Source organism: Ptychodera flava, chromosome 9, assembly GCF_041260155.1.
Source record: "Ptychodera flava strain L36383 chromosome 9, AS_Pfla_20210202, whole genome shotgun sequence".
NCBI classification, from domain to species: domain Eukaryota; kingdom Metazoa; phylum Hemichordata; class Enteropneusta; family Ptychoderidae; genus Ptychodera; species Ptychodera flava.
The window spans coordinates 20,530,483-20,540,568 of NC_091936.1; positions in this window are offsets into that span (position 1 = coordinate 20,530,483).

A 10,086-nucleotide genomic window follows, 5' to 3' on the forward strand; every position below is an offset into this window, starting at 1 on the left:
CATGTTATATCAGTACATTTATATATGTTTGATAATATAGTAAACACCTATTGCCTGGTCATGAGGGCTATAGCGACCGTCTATTACCCCGAGGGGCCGTGTGTTACCAGAAACACATCGCTATTCCCCGAGGCCGTAGGCCGAGGGGTATAGCGATGTGTTTCTGGTAACACACGGCCACGAGGGGTAATAGACGAGCGCTATAGCCCGAATAAAGACCAGGCTATAGGTGTTTTATAACACACCACATGCTCATGTTGTATTGTTATATAGTTTTTAATGTGTTTTGATATTTTACACCGCAACAATCCATTGTGACAAGTTTACTGGGCGATGTTTCCACAGCGCTTTCAGTTGTACGTGGTACCACTTTCTTTCAAAAAATATTCTTAGCATACCTAGCGACATCCTTAGTTGCACCTTAATCTTTTCCGTCGATGAGCTATTCAAGTTCCTACGCTGTTGGAATGTTGGAAAATGTTTGAAAATCTGTTTTAGAGAATGAATCGTCACCCATCCCGGACGCACATCACGTTCTAGTCACCCGCCATTGCTGCAAAGCTGCAGACGACACTACGGTCACGTGACCAGGCACTTTTCCAAATTTGGTCAGAGCTATTCCCTAGGGAAATAGCTTTTCAAAAAATACCCTCTGACGTCACTTTTGTCGATTTGGTGGGGACTAGACGTATCTATTTTCTCGTCACGTGACGTATTCTGGCGAATCGCGACACGGAATGAGCATGTGGCGTGTTATAAATGTAAATATACTTTGCTTGAAGTGGGAAGTAAAACATGGATGTGTGTACAAGAAATAGGCTTTTTGGATTTCATCGAAAATGTTGATTCACTATACATGGCCAAAATAAAACTAAAATATCTGTGCATTTATAGACGTTTAATAATTCATATAAGTGTACTCAATCAGACTAGGGTGGTTACAAGAGCGTAAGTGTACAAGAAATTGGATTTTGGAATTTCACCGAAAATGTTGATTTTCGATGTATATATGATATAATGGTTTAATGTAGGATACTACTGCTTTTTTTGCTTTGAAGATTATGAATAATGTGTATGCATTAAAAGGAATCGGTTTATTTCGTCGGTGATTTCCTCTTCAGGAAATATCACATGGACAATCCAAGATTAGGCCGTGAAATCAGCTGCTGTTAAAAGTGACCCTCCCTAAGACAGTTTTATAAAACGTGACCCTCCCTGTAGTCACTGAAGTCTCCCTAATAGATATTCGAATATTACCACCATCCCATTCCAGGGGCATTTCAGAACTGCTGCCGTGCCTCACCCACTAATATATTCCTCTCAAGGACGATTGATTCGCATCATCTATATAACTGAAGATATGAGTATTAGTCTGCTACTATGACGACCGTCAGGTATGGCTTGACAAGGAATTGATAAACGTCAGTTAATCAAAAGGCACAATATGCACCTGCGATGGCATCATATGAGTACGTGCAGGGTAAGAGGTTAAGGTAGTGATAAATCACCTGTCACTTCTGAAAATATAGCAACGAGCTTTATCAGTCTAAATAAAGGTGGGTGGGAGCACATAACGCCGTTAACAGAACAGATTATTGAAGGCTATTTAGCTAACCTAGTCTTCATTAATTCACTCACTTAGCAGCAAAATCCAAGCGGGACAGAAGATCAGTGTTTCTCCAACAACGTATATATATAAATCTGAATCTGTCCAACATTGGAAAACTTGTCAGTGTCAATAACACTGTATGGTTGAACAACTGCCATTGGAGTTGCCGGCTGGTCATAAGTCACACTATGCTTCTCCACATTAGCACTTTCAATACTTTTAGAAACATCGGAGACAGATAAAAGATGCATTTTACTGACATTTTTTGACGAAAGTTTATGGAACTGTCCCAATGTAAGTTTGATGCGAAGGATTCTTGCTCTTTACCTAGTGATCCTCTCAACTATCAGAGATTTTCACTTAAATCTTCTCTTCTATATTTCTAGTAGAGAATTTCCTGAAAATATCTTCAACACACTCTATTTCCATTTTCTGTCCATTTGCATAACAGTTCATACCTTACCTTGTTTACCGTTGCCTATTGGCACATATAAATATATGGGTTAGTATGTCAGTGCAAATATGAATGCGTGTGCGTTCGTCTATCGTATCCTACAAGGGGTCGTGGAAACTTTAAAAAGGCGCTCTAGAAAACAGACCTCACTGTGTTATTGGATATGACTAAGCTCTATTCAAATCATCATGAGGAACTTCGCATAAATATACGCCATCGTTACGCTATTTCATTTCGGAATGTAGAAACTCGGATTTTGCTTTGAAAAGTTTGTTGTCTAAATATCTATCAGCAGTTAACCTGCGGTTCGCTGTGTTTCGTGAGACATTTAAATGTAAATTTCGTTGCTTAATTCGCTCACTTTCAAACGATTCTTCAAGAGAAGCGAGAGGGGAGCTGGAGGTCAAACGTAGTGAGTTTTGTTTTTCATGCGTGTGTTTTAACTATCCACGGTTCCTAACTAGAAGCCGCAACCACGGAAATCACTCACCCTTATCTTGTGGTTACCTGCTAGGGCAAATACACTGCTGTAAGTCGGTTGGTCAGTTGTTACTGGCGTGACTAAGATTTTAATCCATCGTGTGCACCTGTGTATTCACCACCCTTGGACACAAACAAGGGGGGCAAACAGTGATGATAAATTTGACACAAAATGAGACCATTTCGTAATTTTGGAGCATCAAGACGTAGCAGGTCACCAAAAGGTGAGTGGAATCGATATAATTCCCATGTTCGGATGGTAGTCTGTTGCACCGCTCTGATTAATACACGATCACATGCCCTATAATGAGCCTACACACCCAAATTTTCAATATAAATGAAGCTTGAATTAATTCCCTCTGATTAAACCAAACAGCATACCTTTGACTTACTTTGACACTCACCCTACCATTTATCAAGATAATTACTACAGCATTACGAACGATCATTTTTATTTCTCGCTTTAGATCTTCTTCTTTCTTATTGAAAGTTAAAATTTTTGAACAAACAAATAAACATTTTGATTACAAGGCTCACTAAGTTTGACAATTTAGTCATGAAATGATTATTTTGGTCTGCGTGTGAAAAATAAATTACATAGTAATCATTCATGAAGACAAACTCTGTTCAGTTGCATTACACTGGATGAAATGATTTTCCAGTCCAGTCCACAGTCCTATGCGCCCTCATCGGCTGTGTGATAAAACAAGGGAGGCTGTACACGCTTAGCTAGCTGTCCGTTGCTGGCTTTCGAATTCTGCGAACGGGTCTCCAAGTACTAGCAGTCAGTGGGTTCCCATTGAGATAGTCTGGTGCCCTGGCCAATTTCTACCGCTTGCTGCGCTGCTAACGGAAGGGTCAAGTACGGGCTAATGTTTCAGTCAGAATTTTGACTGCATATTAATGAGCACAGTCACCTGACAAGATCATGCAATCAGCACATCTGTACAGTGGCAAGCTCGGAAATTAGATAACGAAACATCGAACGTTGAAGTTGTTTGCACTGCTTCACTTTTAAGTCTCCGACTCTGTTCTTCTATGATGGTATTCAGTGGTGAATATTTGAATGATTATTTCGTCTATGATTTTTTTTTCTCAGAGGTGACCTGGTGACCACAACGACCTTTGGCATGTACGGCAATGACTCAAAAATAAATGATTTTTGGTTTTTCATTTAGTTTCGACATAGGATGCTTGGTTCGGGAAACTATGAAGGTAAAATAACTCCCTAAGCCCCCCCCCCCCCCCCAAAAAAAAGAAATGTTTCTGGTCAGGTCTCCCTTTAAAAAATGGTGCGTCGACGAGAATTTTATTTTTATTTTATTTTTATTTTTTTCCCCTCAAGGGAGGGAGGAGGGTCAGGTTTATAGTTTTATCAATATAGTCACATATATACTGTTCATGCAGTCACTGATCATGCCCCCCAAGAATTTCTCTTTCTCTTCAGCCATTTTGGTTTGGTGTCAGCCACGGCCGCCGGCCACAAAACATAAAAAAAGGGTGACGTGCTGTTGTTCAAGTGACGCGCGCGCTGACCAGAAACATTTCTTTTTCTTTTTTGGCCTAAGCGATATGAAATCCTTTATTTTCGCAGGTAGCTCAAAGTTGGAAATAGATACAACGCAATCACTGCAATCGTACTATTGACCAATGATTGCCATGCTTACAATAACTCATACTTGACCCCATTTTCGTTAGCAGCGCAGCCAGCGGTAGAAATGGGTCAGGGAACCAAACTGCCGTTGACACTGTAAGATCCGTCGTTTAGAGGCACTCTTCACGCTCCGGGAGCATAGAGGGCGTCCTTGAGCGACGCATCTTGCAGGCGGCAGAAGTTGCAACTGAAAATGCCATAAGTTGAAAATGACTGAGGGCAGCGCTTCCCCCAGAGCAGTTCACACTGGAGTAAACATGTTCACAAGATTCAATGACGTCACTGAGGAACTGCATGTCTGCCCTGTGGGCAGCTCAGATATATTTCTGCCCTCAGGGCAGATTTGCAGATCGGATAGGAAATGTATATCTGTCCTGAGGGCAGCGCTGACATATTACTGCCCTCAAGCTAAGGCTGATTGGTAGATATAAACTATGCAATACTTTAAGGAAAGGAAATGTATGTTCCTTTAAGAAGAGGAAATGTATGAGTATAGTGTATATCTACCAATCTGCCCTGAGGGCAGCAATATATCTGAGCTTTCTTTTTCAAGATGACTATCACTTTCTCATGTTTTTCCCTGAGTTTGCAAGTTCGAATATTCATCTAAAATCACAATCTTCTCTTCTTAACCTTGACTTTTTGATGTATTGGCTTCTTTACTAAGATTCGAAAACACAAATTTCGGATTTGAGTGCGTCATTATTTATAATTATTGGTCAGTTTAAATGAAACCGATTTTACTTGTTGACAACTTTGACCTCTAATAGTAAGTAATGAATGGAATTTCGTACTAAATGGCAAGGTCTGATTATCGTATAAAATACATATTGTCTTTGTAATAAGCCAGTTTTGTGGACCCTGCGTTACCTTAAATCCTGGTATTCGGCTGACAATTGGTTTTTATAATTTCGCAAGTCTATACAAATTTCTGATCGCAAAGAAGCAAGCGAAACTGATATTCATATACATGACAACATGTTACAATAAAAAGGCTTCATCTGATATGCATATTTTGCTTATTTTGGTCGTAAATCTCGATTTTTTCACTAAATGTATTCCAAGTGTCCCGAAATAAAGAAATCGACGACTTATTTTAAGTTTATAAAGTCCTCAGAAGCCCATGCCCTCTGAAGACCATCATGATTGAACCAATTCAGTGATGATTTCGTTACTGGATGATGGTATTGCATCGTCGTACTACATTTGACGTTTGGATGCATGACATTCTGTGACAGTAAAAGACTTCTGATTTGGATATTTTGAAGCAAATCTCAATCTCTCGTTATCGTGTGTCGCGAAAAAAAGCAGTCGAAGACTGATTTCAAGTTGTGTATTTGTAGAGTCCTAAAGATGTCAGCGAAACTCGCCAAACGGCACTACGCCCTCTACCGACCACCATTATGGTTTTCTTCGTGCTCTTGGATCGCCTCTCTCACAAAGTTTCCAAGGAAATGGGCAATTTCGTTCTGCCATCTGTATGTATAACGCCTCTTATCACATGCACAAGCCAAGTTTGTCGTCTCCGAACAAAAAATACGGGATTTATTCTCTGGTCGTTCTACGTCACGACAACCCGCGTCTATGTCATCAATTTTGGTGCGTCGGACCTTTTTTGTCGATCTTCGGTGTGCTCGTAAATATGTAAACAAACAGCATGGTGGCCGATGTTTCTCCCACGATCAAAAGTCAAGAATGAAATCGATATTTTCACAGACTACGACATTACTAATCCGAACAATGTAAACACAAGAGTGTACCGCCTGTATATTCCGAAGAAATTACGTGAATAATTTGCGGAAACAACGAACTCGAAGCTGGTCGCGTATACCGTGGGTTTCGTACGCATTGCAAACAGGGTCAGCGCGCACGTTTACAGTGTTCGCGCCGTCGAGATTCAGTCCGGCGATATTTGTTCCCGAAAAATAGCGTATCTTCGTCTGTGATAAATTTCTAGGACTATGCTATCTTTGAAATAGAGTATAACTTTGCGGAAGGTAGCCTACATGTAGACCGAGAGCTGTCATTTGCTCCGCACATGAACGAACATGAGCGCAAATGCACACGACGGACGACTGGAAATGATTGACAACTTATGCACGGCGTACTGATATTTATTCCTAAAGTAGTTCAAAAGTTTAAACGCGGAATCGTCATGGAAAACTTATTTTATTTTGCAAAAAATAACGAATTATTGGCTTGTGCATGTGATAAGTATATTATTCCCTAATATTTTTCTTCGTTCAGCGAAGGAAAATACGAGTGACGTAATGACCGTGTCACCACGAGTCGAAGACGAGTGGTGACACGGTCATTACAGTCACTCGTATATTCCTTCGCTGAACGAAGAAAAAATATTAGGGAATAATATCTAATAGTACTGTAACGGAACAGCGGCAAGAGACATACACATAGATAGGTAGAGACAAACCGTAAACTATAGAGGCGGAGAACGAAGGGTAATTGAGCCTCACAGGAATCACTCATATTAAGTTCCTGACAATTACTTTTGCCCATATTTACAGTAGTACTCTTTGCTTTTTTTCTATATCTGACTCGAAGTGAATCATGCATGAATTGCTTTGATCCATAAGAAAGACACGCAGACCCAAACGGTAACAGGACAGTTACCCCGGGACATTTCAATTGTCCCCGGACATTTGCCACCTACCATTCCCCCCCCCCCCCGGCTATTTACCACCGGACACTTACCACTCAGACATTTACCGCAAAAGACATTTACCATCAGGAGAATTACCAATCTCTTAAAAATTAATTTTAAAGGACGTCTGAGTCACTGTCTTTATTTTCAAACAGTTTCAACTGTGTTTTGATATTATATCATATACAGTGTCTATGATTCAAACAGCCTTATGGATTGCATTTTATATGTTGGTAATGAAGAAATAAGTAAATATTTTATAAAACATCTCACACACATTCTAACCGTAAATTCATTTTATTATATAATTCATGTATAGACATACAGTGTCAAGTTCAAGATTAGCATTTCAATTAACAGCTGCAGAGAACTCCGCGTAGCGTAGTGGTGAGAGTGAGAGTTTTTTAATTCGGGCTTCCCGGGTTCGATTCCCTGAAAGGCATAAGTAAAAATGTGTAACGTATAGTAACCTATGCGAGGCATAGTAAAAGGTAAATCATGTGGCACCCAGCAGGAGACAGTACTAGTAAAAGATGCACTTGCAGTCTTCACGATTGTTCGGGCACCTTCTTCTTCCGATAAAGCAATATTGTCGTTAAGGGGTAAATATCCGGGTGGTAAATAGTTGGGGGGGGGGGTAAATGTCTGGTGGTGATTGTCAAGAGGGTATTTGTCTGGGTGGTAACTGTCCTGGAACCGGACAAACTTGTGTGTTGGCCAATAGGATGTAATAGGGCTTCCAGATAACAGGTTGGATACAAAAAAGGGTACTTTGAGGGACAGATGTTCGCCTGATAGAAAACGTAATTGATTTTGAAGAAAAAAGAAGAAAGGAAGAGCTAATTTGTTTTTAGATTTTGTAAGGCGTTTGATTCTGTAGAACACAATTTCATGTTATTGGCACGAAAGAAATTTGGTTTACAGGAGTCCAATATAAGATGGATTGAAACAATTGACAGCGATTGTAGCTGGGCTTTAATAATAAATACATGTATTTCAAGAAAGTTTAATGTACAAAGTGGCATCCGACAGGGTTCTCTACAATCAGCACTGCTTTCCTTGGTTGTTGTTTAAGTTTTAGGACACGTTATAAGAAACGATCCAGGGTTGGAAGGTCTCATCATTAAAACTGGGAAGGACAATAAGAGGTTTGGTAACTGGAAAGGAAGAAAAGATGAAGGGATGCGATGGGTTCACTGCTATACAAACCATTCAAAGCGTTAGGCATTTACTTTGGACATGACAGAGACGAGCAGAAAAAAAAACTTAATTGGGGAAGTGGATCGAAAATATTGCATCAATGCTAGATACATGGAAAAAAGGCACCTCTCAGTATTTGCGAAAATTGCCATACAAAAATGTTTTGCTATGTCCTAAATTTTATACTGTGCCTCAATGATAGACATACCGAAATATGTGTTACAGAAAACTGGTAAGCTTTCCTTAGATTTTATGGAAGCGGAAACAGGCAAAAAATAATAAATCTATTGTGATAAACAAATTAGAAAAGGGGCATTGATGATGATTTGGTGTAGAATTTATGATTAAATCCCTCAAATGTTGATGGATATCAAGAATCATTAATAGTCAGGATGAAATTTGGAAAACCGTTGAGTCTCACTAGAGTAAATTTTGAGATAGCTCTCTCGTAACTTTCATACGATTTAGACAAATCTGAGCTTAATAATATGGCGAAGAATGTACCTATTTTTATAAAGAAATTTTGAGTAACTGGTTAGAGGCAAGAAATAAAAGAGCGTTCATATGAAGTTTAATACCCAACAGCACTGGGGAGAAAATCATATGGGGAAATAAGATTATTAATTTTAAAAAACAAGGTTCTGTAGTTCAAATAATTTATAGATTCTGGACTAACCTACATGGCAGACTGATGTATTTAAAATGGAAACTTTATCTCGCCTACAAGTTTATTTGAGAATTTAAGATGTAAAATAAAGTGATTTTCACAATTAAAAGTGTTGAGAATGGCTATTCCAAAGTCTTGGCATGCTGTGATGGAAAAAGTACAAACTTTCATTATATACCATCAAATAATTCTTTGTCTATTCTTTGTCTTTTTACACGTGTCTTTCTTTAAGAGAGATGAATGTAAATAGACAAAGAATATATGTTGATGGGATGTGATGATGGCAAATATGGAAATATATCACATTCCTCTTGTAAAGATTTCTATTATAACTTTGCCGAGGCAAAATCAGAAAAATCACATGCTTGTAGAATTTGAGAACGATCTTCTGGAGTGACATGAACTTGGGAAAAGATGGCGTTTTAAGCTGAAGGTGATGTACATAAAGAAAATTGCTCAGTTTAATTATTTTATGTCATATGATAGGTTACTCGTAGGTATTACTTGTGGAAATAGCAGACATTTTTGAATGTGAAGCATGTCATAAAAAGACTATTGTGAGCATTTCCTGTTTTAATGAATTCCCTAGAATGCGTTTTTTGGCAGAAAGGTGCATGAGTTTATAATATAGTTTGGATAACAAACCTGAAAAATATTTTGGATTTTGATAGATTTTATGAGATAAATACCTTATGAATGTAACAGTTATAAATATAGCTACTAATGCAGTATACAAGTAAAAGATGTTAAATGTGAAATCTGCTGAACATTTCCTTAAGGAAGGATTGATGTATTTAAAATTACAAAGAAGAGTGAATACGTTGAACAAGTGATTAAGTATTTATAGTGGAGTTCATTTTGTGAATGTGGTATTTCTCAGAAAAGTCAGTCAAAGTTTCTTTTTTTGTGTGTGTTCTTTTGAGGTTTTTCTTTTTTTCTTTTTTCAGTGTTAAACTTAGGAATATTGAGAGACGAATTAAAAGTGTTTACAAAGTGAACTGCTTTGAAGTTACAGTTTATAATGCCGTTGAAACGTAATCTTCACTTGGATTATGATCTGCGCGAATATAATACGCCTGCATTCTCGCCAACAATGGATTTAATGTTATTTCAAAGGGACTCGTAATGCTCGACAGACAAACTGTGTACCGTACTTTTATAAGCCATATTTGGAGGTTTTTTACATGTGGTTGTGCTGAACAAGTCACTTTCGGCAGAAAGAAAAGCTAAGATTAAATGTCAACAAGCAATCATAAATTCACGTCTGCAATCTCTTCAACAATTTAATCTCATGGCAGTTTCACAGTCTATACACGGACTGCAGGACGTGCTATGACCCGTGCTACAATAGTTCATACAG